The sequence below is a fragment of the Dipodomys merriami genome, unplaced genomic scaffold, assembly GCF_024711535.1.
Source record: "Dipodomys merriami isolate MVZ:Mamm:240054 unplaced genomic scaffold, mDipMer1.0.p SCAF_8, whole genome shotgun sequence".
Taxonomy (NCBI): Eukaryota; Metazoa; Chordata; class Mammalia; order Rodentia; family Heteromyidae; genus Dipodomys; species Dipodomys merriami.
This window is the reverse complement of record NW_027206401.1, coordinates 7151263-7168879: the sequence shown is the minus strand read 5'-3', so window position 1 is coordinate 7168879 and position 17617 is coordinate 7151263. Positions and strand designations below refer to the sequence as shown.

Sequence of the window (17617 nt, the reverse complement as noted above, 5' to 3'; positions counted from 1 at the left end):
CCTTGCTACAGTCACGCTGTGTTGTACACTTCACCTTTGCCTAGCCATCTCCTTTTTTTTCCCTTTAGTAGGAAAGCTGGTGGGGAGGGGGGGATTTTAATTCAGATTGCTGAGACTAGGGCTAACTGTGCCGTCTGGTGCTGTCGGGTCACATCACCCCTTGTGAAGGTCATAGCTTGTCCACTGCCTCTCCCTTTGTCAAGAGACATTGCATCCCCGCCATGGGCCAAGAGAACAAAAGTTGTGTTCTCTAGTTGATATTTAAAGAGTTCCTGACGGCTGACATTTCTAATTCTATGTGAGTTACAGAAATGTATGGTTTAAGTTATTTTCTGTAGGGACTTGGCAGCATGTTATTTAGAAAGCATTGACAATGAAAAGATAGATTAGTCTTTATCTACACATCACTTGTGTTCAAATGACTATTTAGTAGAGAGAAAATGAATTCTTCATTTTCTGATTGATAAAGTTATTATATGATTTTGTATTGTTACCTAAGGTTTAGTTGGCATTTTAACGTCTTTTGTGTCGACAGTGTGATGTGTTTTAATAGCATCAAGACTTCTTGGTGCCTGAGAGTCACATGTAGGACTTACTACCTTGCTGAGCCCACCCCGGGTCCCTGGTGGGAGGCTGGGTGGACCTTTGTCTGCTTTGTAGCCAGGTTCTCAGGGGTTGCCGCAGCTGCTGGGTGGTGGGCGGCCCAAGGAGCACGCTTGGAGGCCTGCTCCGTGGCTTCCTTGCTCCCACAGGCCTCAGGAAGGGGGGGGGGGGCCTGTGCTTCCCTCAGCCCGCCGCCCTGTGCCCTTGCAGGCGTAGCTCTAGCCAGGGGTGTGTGCGCTGCTTGTCTGCGCTGGCTCCTGCGGCTCCTGCTGTCCTGAAGACTAGGCTGAGCTTCATGAGAGAGCACACCGCCCCACACAAGTAACTCCTGCCACTGGGCTTCTTTAGCCCTGGGTTGCGTCTTCAGGCCTTTGCTGTGTCAGGGAGATGGAGCTACAAGGACACTCCCACATGGAGGACCTTTCAGTCCTGGCCTAGCACTCACTTCGAGAAAGCTGTCCTATTGGAAGCCCTGCACTGCTAACATAGCACTAAGATGATGAAAGAAAACCCTTCCCGAGCTTCAAACACTATCTCCCCAACCCTGGCAACTAACTGGCAGGTGTTACAGTGTGAGATTGAGCTAGGAGCACATCTATAATCCGCTACTCTGGAGCCTGAGAGCTGAAGATAAGGATTTGAAGGCAGCTCAGGTAGGAAAGTCCATGAGATTCTTGAGTCAACCACCAAAAAGCTGGCAGTGAAGCTGTGGTTCATGTGGTAAAGTGCTAGTCTTGAGCAAAAAAGCTCAGGAACAGTGCCCAGGCCTTGAGTTCAAGCCCCAGGACCAGCAAAAGATAAGTGGAGGGGAAGGGAGAAGAGAGGAGGGAAGAAGGGACAAGACAAAAATGAGAAAAATGACCTAAATTAAACTTTGAAACTAAGACACTTTCTAGGCAAAATCTAGGCATTTCCATCAAGGTTCTTAGTTTGGTTTTTGTTATTGTTTTTTGGGGGGTCTGGTCGTGGGGCCTGAACTCTGGGCCTGGGCGCTGTCCCTCAGCTCTTCAGCTCAAGGCTAGCGCTCTACCCCTTGAGCCACAGCGCCACTTCCGGCTTTTTTCTTTTTGCTTATGTGGTGCTGAGGAATCGAACCCAGGGCCTCGAGCATGCAAGGCAAGCGCTCTACCACTGAGCCACCTTCCCAGCCCCCTTTGTTTTGTTTTTGTTTTTGTTTTTGTTTTCCTTCTGATTGCCTTTATTAGAATGTAATGTAATATGTTGGTATCTCCTAAGAACTCTTGCCCTGCCAACCCTTCCCTCCTGCTTGGCCCTCCTGTGCTCAGGAAGGAGCATGGAAAGCTACTTGGGCTACTTCCTGCTGGCCTCCACCAGGCAGTGTGGACCCCACCAGTAAGTAGCCCTCCACTCCTTACTCTCCCTTTGCCTAATGGTTGTAGTATTAAGTTTGTCAAAGGACATTTGTCTGTTTCCCCACATTGTACACAGATGGAAGTAACCTTTGAGTTTCTACCGTTTTAGGTCTTCTTCCTGAAGAAAGTGTTTGTATGGATAAATACAGCTATATCTTCATAGGTTACAAAAGGAGATACCCTTCCGATGTGTATTGGCCATTTTATTTTCTCCTGTGGTGCTGTCTCTTCCCTGTCCTCATTCATTCCACACCAGGGTGAACTCCGCTTCATTTTTCACTGCTGCAGCTCCTGCTAACCCGGGAAGGAAATTCATTCCCCTTCTTTCTTCCTAACTACTCCATGACTGATACACAACATCAAGAACAGAAGGTCAGAACTTCAGTATTACTCAGCTTTTTGCCACTGTCACAGTTGAAGGGCAGAGAGGATTTATCTTCACTCCCAGGTTTCAGACAGAGGTGGGCTGACCCCCAAGCACTGTGTTAGGGACAGCGTGCTGGAGCACAACCTCTCAGGACAGTCAGGAACCAGGAAGTCCTAAAGGAAGAGACCAGAGCAAGAAAACCCCTTCAAAGGCTACCTACAGGGACCTCTCACCCCTGGTTTCCATTACCTCCCAACAATGCCATCGGCTTATTAACCCATCAGTGGGTTAATCCATTGATTATATCAGAGCCTTTTTGATCCAATTACTTCTCAGTGATTTTTAGCTACCATCTGCCATAAGTATTTGATATGTAAATTTGTATGTACATTTGTAAATATGTAAATACACCAGCCACAATGTGAAAAAATACGCTATTAGTTTCAGGGGCTTTGGTTTAGGGTTTTTGATAGTTCTGGGGTTGAACTCAGGATCTTGAGCTTGCTAAGTGAGCATTGAGCATTGCATAGCTCTCTTTGCTTTAGTAATTTTTTTCAGGTAGGGTTTCACATTTCTGTCTGGGACTAGCTTTCCTGGTGGAAGAACGGCAGCTTTAGATTTACTGCTGTCTCCACCACCATACCCTACTTGTGTTTTGAAATATGTTCTCCCAACTTTTTGCAAGGCTGGCCTCAAACTACAATCCTATTTCTGCCTCCCATATAGTTTGTTTTTATTTTAAACCAATTCTTCATTCTGTAGACCTTATAAACTATCATATTCATCTCACCAAAACAAAACAAAAAACCCTGAAATAGCATAAATTCAGCTATCGAAGCATTGGGATAACAATAAGCCTTCTTTCAACATTTCATATACTTGCTAATCAATAAACCAGAAGGGGGCATTTGCTAGTTTCATTAAGCTTAACATGTTACAGGGGTTGAAAATGTGATCACTTTAGCATTACAATTACTACACTTATTTACCTACTCAGAACATCATTCCATATTGCCGCCATACCTTATTGGGGGGAAAAAGAACACTAGAGCAAAACTAGAGGATTCATCCTTGTTTCTGTTTTGTGTTTAGTTTGTGGTACTGAGGTTTTAAATTCAGGACTCTGAGACAAATGCTCTTAACATTGAACTGTGTCCCCAGCCCTTTTTTCCAGTTATTTTTGAGATCTGCTCTGCCCTTTTGCCAAGATGCCCCCTGGATCGTGATCCTCTTACTGTGTACTTCCTATCCCAGCTGGGATGACAGGTAGAGAATACCACACCCAGCGTCTTCCACCGAGTCGGAATCTGAGAAACTGCTGGTTGAGAAACTTGCCCAGGCTGGTTTGGGCCTGTGGTTCCCTGTATCTGACCCTTCTGTGAAGTTTAGAAGGACACGTGCGCATCACCATGTCCACTTGGTTGAGAAGGTCTTAAGAACTTTCTCCTCGGGCTGGGAAGGTGGCTCAGTGGTAGAGTGCTTGCCTTGCATGCATGAGGCCCTAGATTCAATTCCTCAGCACCATATAAGCAAAAAGAAAAAAGCCGGAAGTGTTGCTGTGGCTCAAGTGGTAGAGCGCTAGCCTTGAGCTGAAGAGCTGAGGGACAGTGCCCAGGCCCAGAGTTCAGGCCCTATGACCAGACCCCCACCCCCAAAAAAAGAACTTTCTCCCCAGAGTTGTGACCCTCCTAATCTCAGCCTTCCAAGTGGCTAAGACTACAGGTATGAGCTACCAGTGCCAGCTCTCATCCTTATTTCCTCATCTCTCACATAAATGCCTTAACATTCACAAAGAACAGTATAACATGGCTTATTAATTTGTTGCTCAGGTTTTTTTTTTTTCCAATAAGGCTGGGAGGCAATATGGAATGATGTTCCGAGTAGGTAAATAAGTGTAATAATTATAATATTAAAGTGATCACATTTTCAACCCCTGTAACATGTTAAGCTTAATGAAACTAGCAAATGCCCTTCTGGTTTATTGGATTAGCAATTAGGTGAAATGTTGAAAGAAGGCTTATTTATTTGGACAGATGTAGAGAGGTCAGAATTAATTTTTCGAAAACCTTTTAATTGAATGCTCTTTTAATTTTCACAGTGGTGTCTAGTTAAATATTCATGTTTCTGCTGGTGGCTTTCTGAAGGTCTGAACTAGATCTGGATTCACAAAATCAACACAGGTTGTTTAACCCTTTTCCATCTAGTGTGCCAGCAGGGACTTCTTGAGCAAAATCCCACAGTATTTGAATAATTAGAAGGTAGTAATGAGGATTTAATAAGACTTTGAGATCCACTAGAACAGAAACTCCAAGAACTTTGCCTTTCAGACGCACTACAAGCAGAGGTGACGCCGCCGCAGGCCGCTGGGCCCGGCAGAGGCAGGTTCTGTGGTGCTGTTCTGCCACACTGTCAGCGCTGTACAGAAGGTATCTATCCTGCATAAAGCTCTCCTGGGTTATTGAGCAGCAACCCCAGCTTCATCTTGTCCCTCTAGCTGACCTACATGACGACCTATTTTCTCCCTGCTGTTTAGAAAGAGGAGCTCTTGGTTACAGCACGCAGGCTGAACGTACCTGATAGAGAACTGGCCCTGGCTATGTCACTGGTACCAGTGGTACTGTATCGCTGCTGCCAAAATTATTTGAGATAAGTAGGCATGTTTTAAGTTTTAAATATGTAGTTTTGCCAGACATCATGTTCTTTACAATTTTTGGTCAACTGAATCACCAAAAACCTTATATTTAGAATCTGAACATTGCACTGATAGTTATCAGTAGTTTCATTTATATAAATATAAATAGGGCTGTTTCCCAGCATAAGTATGTAGCAGGTGAAATGTGACCAGGCATTCAGATGTTCTTTCTGAGGACTACCACACAAGGTGAATAAGTTCTATACAACAGGCCTCGGACTTAGATATTTTAGCCTGAATAGAATGTCTTCTCACTCTTATTTTTCCTTCTGATATTAGCTCCCACTGTTAACTGCAATGCTATATATAATCCCCCCAACAGTGTACTCTAGCTTCTCCTCAAGGTCTGAATAAAATTGCTCATCACATTTCTGATCACATCCTGTTTGCTTAGGTCAGATCTTTCTCTTGGCTTTGAGTGCCAGGGGGACAAAGAAGAGTTCAGGATGAATTTGGTGTTCTTCTACGGACTCAGCCAAGCCCTTCCAGGGTCTTGTTTATCCCTTCGTTACCTTGCTGCATCTCTGACAGAGCCTGCCTTATGATGGTCCTACATGCATGGAGCCTTCAGACTGGGGAGGGATTTCAGATCATTCCAAAGCAAGGAGTGAGCAAAGAGCAAAATATATCTTGTTCATAAGTTAAGAAAGCTCACCATTTTACTGGTATAGGCTGTTTGCCTAGCATAGACTTTGACCCTTATAAATCACCATGAGCATTCTCATCTTGCATCTTCCTTTTCTGCTGTCCATTCTCCAGAGGCTTCTCCCCAGCTGGACATGGGGGGTGGGGGGAGGTGTCTTTCTGCACTGGGCATCTCTGCCCTGGAGTCTGTCACTGAAAGAATCACCCAAAGGCCGCCCTTCCACCTGGCCTTGCTCTTTATAACACAGTCTTTTTATGGAAATAAGTACAAATCTGAAGCTCTTAATGCTGCCACTGATTTCAGAACTTAAATTTGAAATGTTGAAAGTTAAGTTTGAGTGCATTAATTGGCCTAACTTCTTAATGATCAAGAACACATTAGCATACTGGAATGAAAGGAAGCACGATGGTCTCTAGTAGGGAGTTAGATGTGGAATTGAGTATTCTGCCTTTGCAAACTATAGAAACTCTTTTTGTTTCTCTTTTTATTGGATTCTCAGTTTTGAGTTTGACAGTAAATCTGAAGATGTTGAGATGCTTGGAAGTATATACACCGGAAGGTGTTCTCTTAATCTGTCCTTCTAGTTCTAAGGAGAAGATGCATGGTTTTCCAGCTTTGCGCTGTGTATGTATAGCGGCTCCGCATGTTGAGCCATTCATGATAGTCTGCTCTCACCCTTGGAGGCGCTTAACCGAGCCTCTGCCCTTCATTAAGGATTTCTTTTTTATGATATGTGAAAGATGAAAACAACCTCAAATAGGATTTTTCAACAAACAAAGATGTCTGGACGTCACTCTAGAAAGCGGTTCCAGAACTCTGCCTCAGGGCTGCACGGGGCCAGCCAAGGCCTGCCAGTGGTGAAGGAAGCAGTTCCCTTTAAGTCTGCTGTCCAGAAATATGTCCTTCAGAAAGCTGGCAAAACCAGTACCAATTACAGCAACCCAATTCAGTGTTCATTGAACAATCATCAGTCCTGGCATCACTTGTAAACTATTCCTAAAAAGAGGCAGTTTTGTAATTTTTAATAGTTGCTTCAGCAGTAGGATTAAGGATTTTTTTTCTGCTTTGGCTGGAACCAGGGCTCAAACCTCTCAGTTTCACTTACTTGCTCACAGTTGGGACTCTTCCACTTGAGCCATGCCTCCAGCCTAGCCTTTTGCTGGTTAAGTTGCAGGAGTTTTTAGGCCCTTCTGCCTGGGCTGGCTTTGAACCTCAGTCTTAGAATCTCTGCCTCCTACGTAGCTACTAGTGTTTTCTGAGTGGAAATATTATAGGTGTGAGCCACCAGCCACCTGATTTATTTTCAATTTTTTTGTAGTTTTTAGTTAAAAGCATGCCTTTGATAGTTAACAGTCAATTGAAATCAGCTCACTTTCAGTGAAAGTATTCCAGGTAAATTCATCATTGCATGTGGCACACATGGATTATGCCACCATACTTTCCTCCTGCCATTTATGTTCCCTGTCTTGGGAAAAGACCATCTATTGCCTTTTTTCCCAAGCCAGAAAACTCTTGGCCATCTTTAACTCCCTACTTCTGCCCATCCCAACCCATTTCTGTCTTCCCTAAACTAGTTGGTTTTCCAGTTCTTCCCTACGTTGGTCTCAGCACATCCCAGAGTGAGTTCACACTATTAACCAGGCCGCCACGGTGCCTTTGGCAGCCTCCGGCGCCTGCTGCCCACCTCGTGCTCTTCTAGCGCACATTCTGTGTGGCATCAGAGCAGTCTTTGCAAAAGGCTGGCCGGACCATGACATTCACCTCCCAAGTACCCAGTGTCCTTGCTCTCTGAGAGTGGTTTCGGGTTTGCTTCATGCCCAGCCCTGGCCTCCCCATCTGGTCTCACGTTCCTTATGTCAAACATGGCCTCCTGCCCCTCTGAAGCTCTTTAGGGCTCTGATAAAAACTCGTCTCTAACTTGGCAAGCACCTTAGACACTATTCTACTCCTCCTCTGCCACCCAACCCTTCCTATGAGTTCTTGGGGCCCTGATGGTCCCCAGCTTGTGGTTGAGGTGGCATGTGTTTATAGGTGGGCGCAGGCGTGCAGCCCCCTGTCGGCTGTGCCTCAGGTGTACAGCAGTCCCCAGAACTACTTGGGGTTAAGGCAGCAGCTCTGAGGGCCGGGAGGGGTCCCCTCTTCAGTTTCGCAGTCCAGTGCCTCCTATTTTAATGCTTTTGCTCACTAATCTGCAGGGACTGTGGAATCAGAAGGTGGGGATTGGGGTACAGTAAACTACATGAACTAATTTTGTGACCTTTGACTTAAATAAGCCTCTGCTTCCTCTTATAAAACCTGAGGATCCATGTGATCCGCACAGATGATAAATATCAGGTAGCAACTCTCGCAGTTAAGATTGTTAAGATTTGTGTATGGAAAGGCCAAATATTTTAGCCCCATCTACCGTCATGGTAATCAGTCTGATCCCTCCCCTGGCTCTAATTTAACCAATGATAGATGACGTAAGGTTTGAGGCTCCTCCGGGGCTGAGAGGGTGGGGCCAGCGCGGCTAGTGTGTGAGCCTCGTATGCAGAACACTGAGGTGCTGGGAAAGGAGAGGGGCCGAGCCTGCGTTAACCTAATAACACAGCTGGTGGAAGGCGGGGGCCCGGTTAAAGCCGTGAATGGGTCATTAGTTTCTGTCTTCCTCAGAGCAGTTCATGTTGTGAAGAGAAGCGGGCAGGCAAATAAACACGGAATATATTAAAATGTAACAGGAATTTTTAAATCTATTTTTCTCTCCGAATGGGAACCTGACACCTATTTGGGAAGAGAAATGGCCGTGTCCGTCTGCGTAGCCGGAGCCGCACGGAGGTGGTGCCACGTGTGGCTGTTACTTCACACATGTGGGGAGACATCTTTTATTGAACTGGCTTGCAGACACAAGGCAGTCATTCTGTGAATTTTCAGCAGATGCCAACATGAAAATCATTTGTCCTTGTGCCAAAAAGAAAGTGTGCTTTGCCTTCCGGTGGCTAATGGAACCCTGGGTCTCTTCTGGTGTCCCGATGGTATTGAGGCTCCACGGCCTGAAGAGCAGGCTTGATCAAGGAGTTAGGCTTTGCTAGAGCCTAACCGGTCTGGGGGCTCCTGCGGGAGCCTGGGGGCTCCTTCCTCGCTGCTTCTTTCATGTGGAGTGAAGCATAATTTGGGCTTTGTACTCAACTTTATTCCAACAGGATTTCAAGTGTCTAAAACTCATTGTCGCAGGTGCTTGAGAGCCTGTGCTAAACAAAAGTCAAAAGGATCCTTTGCTCCTTAGCTAGAGAGTCTATTCAGGCACTTGACAGGCTCTTTCATTCATCAGCAAACTCAGAGGAAGGAAGCATACACTCAATCTTGGGCCACCCAGCACCAATTAGTACTGGGGCTCAGTACCAGAGCTGTTGGTAGAGTGGCCTGAAACTGAGAAGCCTAACTTCTTTGAGCCAAACAACAGCCAGCCACTAATTACTAGCTGTTTGGAGAGGGGCGGTGTGGGGTGGAGATGCGCCTGCGCTCTGAGCAGCAGCGGTGGAGGAGGTATGCAGCTGTCAGGCCCCACTGCCGCATATTTCCAGACCGGGAGCTGCTTGCCGTGATGGCCTCACACTCCGGGAAGCAACCGCAGTCCCAGAGCTGCAGCACTTTGCCTTCGGGAAGGGGGACGTTGATGGAAGGTTACTTTTGGACACAGTCAAAGGAGCTGTGAATAAGCCTGGCGCCGGTGGCTCAGGCCTGTCATCCTAGCTACTCTGGAGGCTGAGACCTGAGGACTGCGGTTCAAAGCCAACCCGGGCAAGAAAAACCATGAAACTCTTATCTCCAGTCAACCACCAGAAAACCAGAAGTGGCGCTATGGCTCAAGTGGTAGAGCACTAGCCTTGAGCTGAAGAGCTGAGGGACCGCGCCCAGGCCCAGAGTTCAAGCCCCACCACCACCACCCAAAAAAAGTTGCTGTGAACAGAGATGCTGCAGCACTCTTCACATTTGGTTCTAACCCTGCACCCAGCACCTTGCCTGGACGGGGGGGGGGGGGGGGGGGGGGTAAGCAGTGAGGCCTCAGGTGCCCCCAGTCACAGGAACAGTGTCCATAGCAGTGTCCATGGCCGGCACAGCCCACACAGGAGCTGCTGGGCCGCGTTTGCACTGCTCGTCCTCACATCACAGGTGGGGCCCCAGGGGCGGGCAGTGTCATGGAAGTAAAGGTGGGGCTTGTTTAAGAAAGGGTGCAAGGAACATTTTCTTTCTCAGATTCTGATTCCTGTTCATAGATTCTGTTCCCCATTGATAGGTAGCCCTAGACTGCCTGGCACGTAATAGGAGCAAAACTTGTGTGAACATAGGGTATGGTGAATTATAGCTCTCATGTGCATTCTATCGTGATGTTCAATGTTCCTATGAATTGTTTTTGTGTAAGTGTGAGTATCATCAGGTTGTTTTGAATCTTAAGTGAGCTAATAATGAGCAACGCTAAAGGACACAATATACACTCATGAACTGTCAACTGTTATTAGACCAAGGAATGGCATCTTGCTGGAACTTCCAGGTCTGAAGCACCCTGGTGGCTCAAGGAGAGTCAGAGCACTGAAAAGGGGAGGCAGGGGAAGGGTGCAAGCGAGAGGGCCGGGCCGGGCTGGGGAGGCCTGACGGCTCAGCCAGGTATTTGCTCTCATCCTGTGAAGCCAGCCAGAGTCAGTGAGTAGTTCTGCACAGACACTACGGACAGGTCTCTGAGGACAGACAGGTCCCTGAGGGAGGGGGAGGAAGGAGCAGGGCCCAGGGGAAGGTGCTGGCCTTCAACACCAGCAGGAGATCCCCTGGTTCTGAGAAGAGGACGCTGTGTGGCGCGGGCATGCCCTGGGATGCTTGCAGGTTAAAGTGGAGACCTGGGAAGAGTCCGCGCTGCTCTTCCTGTGATGCCAGGTGTGTCTTGCTGACACTCAGGCTGGGCTGGGAGAGGATTTGGAGGAAGGGATAAAGTTCCAAACAAACCATTGAAAAACTGAGCACTCCTCAGGCAGTAGAGCCAGGTGTGGACTGTGATGTCACGGTCAAGCCCCGGCAAAGTTAACAGGCTCCCATCACACACAAACAGCAAGGTCTGAGGATGTGGCTTCAGCGGTAGAGTACTTACTTACCTAGTGAGTGTAAGGCTCTGGGTTTGATCCTCAATCATGGAAAAAAATAAAAATAAAAAACTTCAAGGAAACACTTTGCTCTCTTGCCATTCTGATTTGGGTACTCTGCATAGCACCTGTGTATTTTTTCACCGTACTCCTTACCTATTTTCAGTTATTTGTTGGGTATCCATGTCCCACTAAAAACAAAACTCCTAGAGGGCCTGGCACTTTAAAAATGATCCATGATGTTCGTTGGGCTTTTTTTCTTTTTAATCTTTTATGAGATTGTACATTGTTTTGTCAGTTTCTTATTTTTCTGTTTGTTAGATTTTATTATCTGTTCAACTAAATTTTTTTGTGTGCTGGTACTAGGGCTTTTCCACTTAAGGCTGGTGCTCTACCACTTGAGACACAGCTTCGCTTTCTGCTTTCTGGTATTTAATTGGAGATAAGAGTCGCATGGACTTTCCTGCCCCCAGCTGGCTTCAAACCTCGATCCTCAGATCTCAGCCTCCTGAGTAGCTAGGATTACAAGCCACTGGCGTCCGGCTTGTTCAACTAAAGTTTAAGGTCATCAAGGTCTTCAAGCTCAAGGATTACATCTTTTGCTTTCTGAAAAATGTTCACCTATTCTTGCTACAGTTCTGTGAATGCTGGGGTAATTTGGGCATGCTGGCAGAAGATTGTATAACGTTGTGTATTGAGTTACCAGTTTGATAGCTTATATTGGAACTTAGAATGAATGAAAGGCTCATAGAATCGCTATAAATGCAATAGTAATGCCTTTTGTATAACATTTTCACGGTGTTTTGCAGTGCAGAAAAGCACTTTTGCGTACACGTCTTATTTGACTCAGAAAGAAGCACATTCACTATTTCATACAAAAGAGCCCTGGCCCCCTACATGAGGGTGTTACCGGTGCTCTGAGCCACATTTTCTGGCTCCCAACAGGTCAGCATAGGCCTGCCATACCCTCGCAGAAGACAGACTTCCCTTAAATCGTTTTCCTAAAGGGCGCAACAGTTTCTGCCTGAAATGTGCCTCCTTCACTGCAATCCATATGGCTGGCGTGTCTGTAGCTACCTGTGATACACAATGCAAAAGGCTGCCTGCTTGTACACTTACGGGACAGCACATAAATTCTGTTTTCATAGGGAATGTCTAAGACTCATTGTTTTACATGCTGTAAAAAGTAATTGTCGACTTCAATACTTTGCTCAAAGTTTACATTTTCCCATGTTAGATATTTACCGGGGACATAGAATTCTGTAATGCATTTAGTTATTCAATGTACTATCATATTGAATAGAAAACTCATTTTGTACTTTCTCAGTTTCCCTTACTAGAAAGTGTGGTTTTCTGAACCGAAGGTGCTGTAGCTAGGGAACCTCGCACCTTTCTAACTGCAGCTGCAGTCTCTGCTGCCTGCCAGCTCTGTTCTCAAACTGCCATGTGCCGCCGTTGAGAGGAGCTAAGCGCGGGGCGCAGCCGAATCAGCACTCCACCAGAAATAGGTAGAGAATTTCAGTTGAAATTGATTTTTTTTTCCCATTTTTGGAAATGTTTAAGCATTTGTTTCATGGAAAATAAAATTTAAACAACAATTAAAGAAAAACCCTCCAAATAAAAATACATGAAAATTGCAGACCCAGTTTAGATTTTTGTAGGAGGCGGAAAAAAAAAAATGTTTAGACCAGAGACAGAAAACTAGAGCTAGACATGCCCCTGCCACTGTTGAGTGGCAGCTCCTGTATTCGGGGGTGGGGAGGAGGAAGCCAGCGAGCAGAGGCCTTGTCTGACTCCGCACCAGTGACTTAGGAGGCTCTGCGCCCCGAGCTGCCTGCCCCTCCCCCTCTCCCAAAGCCTTTCAGGGGGCGAGGGTCGTTTGAGCTGCATTAGGAAGATGTTCCCTCGCCGCAGCCGTGCTGTTTACTTTCAGATGAGGAAACAAATAATAAATGTGTAGTTTCTATGTAGGATGAAAGGTAGAAACCCTTTTGCAACTAGCTCTTTTTTTTTAAGTACTGTTGTCTGAACTCAGTGCCTTGGACTTGCTAGGCAGGAAGGAGCTCTACCACTTACACCATACTGTCAGCCTTTTTTGTTATTTTGTAAATAGTCTTGCGTTTCTCCTGGAGCAGCCTGGACTGCAGTTTATCCAAGTAGTTAGGATCGCATGGATGTGCCACCATGCCTAGCGTGAATCACTTGAGATGAGGATCTCGAGAATAGTTTGCCCAGACTGACCTTGAACCTGATTCCCCTGATCGCTGCCTCCTAAATAACTAGAATTCTAGATGTGGGGCCACCACGCACACCTGACTTTATCAGCTAATTCCTACCCTTTATTTTCATCCAACTGTGTAGAAGTGGTAACATTCTGTAACATTTAAAAATTAGATGTCTTGAGCTGGGAAGGTGGCTCAGTGATAGAGTGCTTGCCTTGCATGCATGAGGCCCTGGGTTCGATTCCTCAGCACCACATAAGCAAAAAAGAAAAAAGCCGGAAGTGGTGCTGTGGCTCAAGTGTTAGAGCTCTAGCCTTGAGCTGAAGAGCTGAGGGACAGCACCCAGGCCCAGAGTTCAGGCCCCACGACCGGACTCAAAAAAAAAAAAATTAGATGTGTTTTTCAGTCTGCTGGCTGCTGGCATCTAATTGTAATCATATATTATGCATCACTCTCAAGACCTTACTGGCCATCTAGTTTTGTTGGATTTTTTAAATAGTCTTATTCTGTGGCCTAAATGTCCTTGAATTCACAATCCTCCGTCCTCCACCTCCCAAGTGCTGGAACTACACTCATGCCTCACCACACTCAGCTAATTTGTTTAGCTTTGTTTAGCCCCCAGTGAAGGACAACAGCAGTCACTGGTGGTGGCAGGGCCACTTCCCGCGATATCATGTGCCCTTTTTTAAGCATGTACACAGTGGCACTGGTAACGCGGGTCTCGCATACTCAAGTTTCAAAGTGGAATAGATGTACCAGGCACCTTGTTCATTCTAGTCGGAAGCTGCATCTGAAGGCATGGGCCCTCGAGAGATAAGACGCACTCTTGGCAGCCTATAAAGCAGAACATCACCGCTGTCATCTCTTCCTCTGGGGCGGCAGAATGCTTCCACCTGCTGTCTCAGTAGATCCTCATTGTAAGATCAGGCAACTGAGGCTCTGAGAACTTGCGATTTGCTTCAGGTCCCACAGCTAGCTGGATGCTGGATGCATGGCGATATATTTATTTACACGTCTGTCTCCCCTGCTAGATTCTGATAGTGGCAGAGTGACCCAAGCCTTGCACTCCTAGTCTGATGTGGTCAGTTGGTGATAGGAGAGACACAAGTCCAGAAAATTATATCACTCTCTGCTTTCGTGGTGTTAGAGGATACAGAATAAGGGTATCTGTTCCAGAAGATGTTTAAGAAGCTGCTGTGAGCTGGGATATAGCTGGGATGTGAAGCCTTGGGTTTGATTCCCAGCGGGCCATTTTCCCTACCCCTAACCCCAGAAGACTCTATGTTGGGCACTGGAGCTTTCAAACTTCAGTTTCTTATGTAAAGAAATGGGTTCCACATCCTTTAATACGTTTTCCTGGCTTATTGGCTCACTCCTGTAATCCTAGCTGTCAGGCGGCCAACATTTCTGGGGGTCAAGGTTCAAAACTTGCTTAGGCATAAAAGTCCACGAGACTCTTAAATCCAGTTCACCACCAAAAACCCATAAGTGGTGGTATGGCCCACGTGAGTCTCAACCTTGAGTGGACAAGTCCACAGGAAAAATGTTCCCTTCAATTATGGAGACTTGGTACAATGGTCCATTCCACCGGAATTAGCTTTGAGATTCTTCCTCTTTTTAAAATCTATTTTCTTAAGATTCAAGGGCATCTGTCAAAAGGATTATATCTTGTTAAGGACTGAGTAAGTACATAGCCAGAAGTTTGTGGTGCCCTTCCCAGCTGGGAATTGCTGGCTCTCGCATAGGTGGTGTAGGAAGTGAAGGGTCCAGAGCAGCACCAGCAATGGACGCCACACGCAGGCCTCCTGCACTGGACACGCCACACGCAGACCTCCTGCACTGGACACGCCACACACAGACCTCCTGCACTGGACACGCCACACGCGGGCCTCCTGCACTGGACACATCACACACAGGCCTCAGCACTGGACACGCCACACGCAGACCTCCTGCACTGGACACGCCACACACAGACCTCAGCACTGGACACATCACACGCAGGCCTCAGCACTGGACACGCCACATGCAGACCTCAGCACTGGACACATCACACACAGACCTCAGCACTGGACACATCACACACAGACCTCAGCACTGGACACGCCACACGCAGGCCTCAGCACTGGACACGCCACACGCAGACCTCAGCACTGGACACATCACACACAGACCTCAGCACTGGACACGTCACACGCAGACCTCAGCACTGGACACATCGCACACAGGCCTCAGCACTGGACACGCCACACACAGACCTCAGCACTGGACACGCCACACGCAGGCCTCAGCACTGGACACACCACACACAGACCTCAGCACTGGACACATCACACACAGACCTCAGCACTGGACACGCCACACGCAGGCCTCAGCACTGGACACATCACACGCAGACCTCAGCACTGGACATATCACATGCAGACCTCAGCACTGGACACGCCACACACAGACCTCAGCACTGGACACGCCACACGCAGGCCTCAGCACTGGACACATCACACGCAGGCCTCAGCACTGGACACATCGCACACAGACCTCAGCACTGGACACGCCACACACAGACCTCAGCACTGGACACATCACACGCAGGCCTCAGCACTGGACACATCACACACAGACCTCAGCACTGGACACGCCACACGCAGACCTCAGCACTGGACACATCACACGCAGACCTCAGCACTGGACACGCCACACACAGACCTCAGCACTGGACACGCCACACGCAGACCTCAGCACTGGACACATCGCACACAGACCTCAGCACTGGACACGCCACACACAGACCTCAGCACTGGACACGCCACACGCAGACCTCAGCACTGGACACATCGCACACAGACCTCAGCACTGGACACATCACACACAGACCTCAGCACTGGACACATCGCACACAGACCTCAGCACTGGACACATCGCACACAGACCTCAGCACTGGACACGCCACACACAGACCTCAGCACTGGACACATCACACGCAGACCTCAGCACTGGACACGCCACACACAGGCCTCCTGCACTGGACACGCCACACGCAGGCCTCAGCACTGGACACGCCACACACAGACCTCAGCACTGGACACATCACACGCAGACCTCATCACTGGACACGCCACACGCAGGCCTCCTGCACTGGACACGCCACACGCAGGCCTCAGCACTGGACACATCGCACGCAGGCCTCCTGCACTGGACACATCGCACGCAGGCCTCCTGCACTGGACACATCGCACGCAGGCCTCCTGCACTGGACACATCGCACGCAGGCCTCCTGCACTGGACACATCGCACGCAGGCCTCAGCACTGGGCACATCGCACGCAGGCCTGGTGCTCTGATTTGTTTGTTTTCACACTGGAAACATTTTCTGTGATAATTTATCTGAGCTTCCAGTTGAGCCCAGTGTTGTATGACATGCGTGCTTGCTCGTACACACTCTCATCCTGGGGCTTACACTCAGAACCTGGGTGCTGTCTCTGAGGTTTTTCAGTCAAAGCTAGCACTCTCCTGCTTGAGCTACAGCTTCACTTCTGGCATTTTGTTGGTTAATTGGAAATAAGAATCTCATGGACTTTCTTGCTCAAGCTGGCTTTGAACTGTGGTCCTCAAACCTCAGCTTCTTAAGTAGCTAGGATTATAGATATAATCCACTAGCACCCAGCTCAATGACTTTTTTTTTTTTTCTTGTTGGTCGTGGGGCCTGAACTCTGGGCCTGGGCGCTGTCCCTCAGCTCTTCAGCTTAAGGTGAGCACTGTACCACTTGAGCCACCACACCACTTCCAGCTTTTTTTGCTTATGTGGTGCTGAGGAATCAAACCCAGAGCCTCATGCATGCAAGGCAAGCACTCTACCACTGAGCCACCTTCCCAGCCCAATGACTTATTTTTATAAGTAAATAGCTTTCCTTATTTCATTTTCAATCTCTTTAGCCAGGCAATGTTAAAAGATCCCTTTTGTGTTGTTCTTAGTAAAATATAAAGCGTGGTCTTTGTAACCCCTGTGTGTCAGGCTGCCCTGGGATGTTGGCACTATCTTACCACACAGCTGTCCCAGGACCTTCTCTGGAGACTCCTGCTTTGGGTTTGTCTCTGGGTTCTGGGAGCCACCCTGCCCACTGTGGACTGTTGGTTCTGAGAGTTGTTTCCCAGACTGCCCATTACTGGCACGCTGCTAACATGTGCTTCTATCTGCCGGAGCTGCTGATGGCGGGAGGGAGGCCTGCCTGACTCTGGTTCTGTGTAATTTAGAGTTTTTTCTTTATGCATTTTTAGTATCTATCCACCCATTACTGTACTGTGTCTGGCATTCTCCTGAGTGTGTGGCAAATTTCACATCCAGGCATCTACTTGCCATGTACATATACTCTGCAAAACACCTGGAATGCAGCATGAAGCCCAGGCATGACCTTGGCCTTCGTAGAGCTTTTTAGTGGAAAGCAAGATGGTAAGCCAGTCAAAAAATCATGGTAAAATGCTTCCGGGTTAGGAAAAGGCACAGATAAGTGAGAGATATCACAGGCTAACTTCAGATTGGCGATCAGGGGATGCTGACCCGAGCGTGAGCAGCGGCCAGCAATACAAAAAGCACTGCAGGGAGAAGGGACCAG

At 47.7% G+C, this 17617-nt stretch overlaps 1 protein-coding gene across 5 annotated transcripts in view; it reads left to right on the top strand.

Annotated features, from left to right (window-relative positions):
- Arid1b (AT-rich interaction domain 1B) overlaps positions 1-17617 on the top strand; it is a 334344-nt gene that overhangs the window by 253998 nt on the left and 62729 nt on the right. The window lies entirely within an intron of this gene.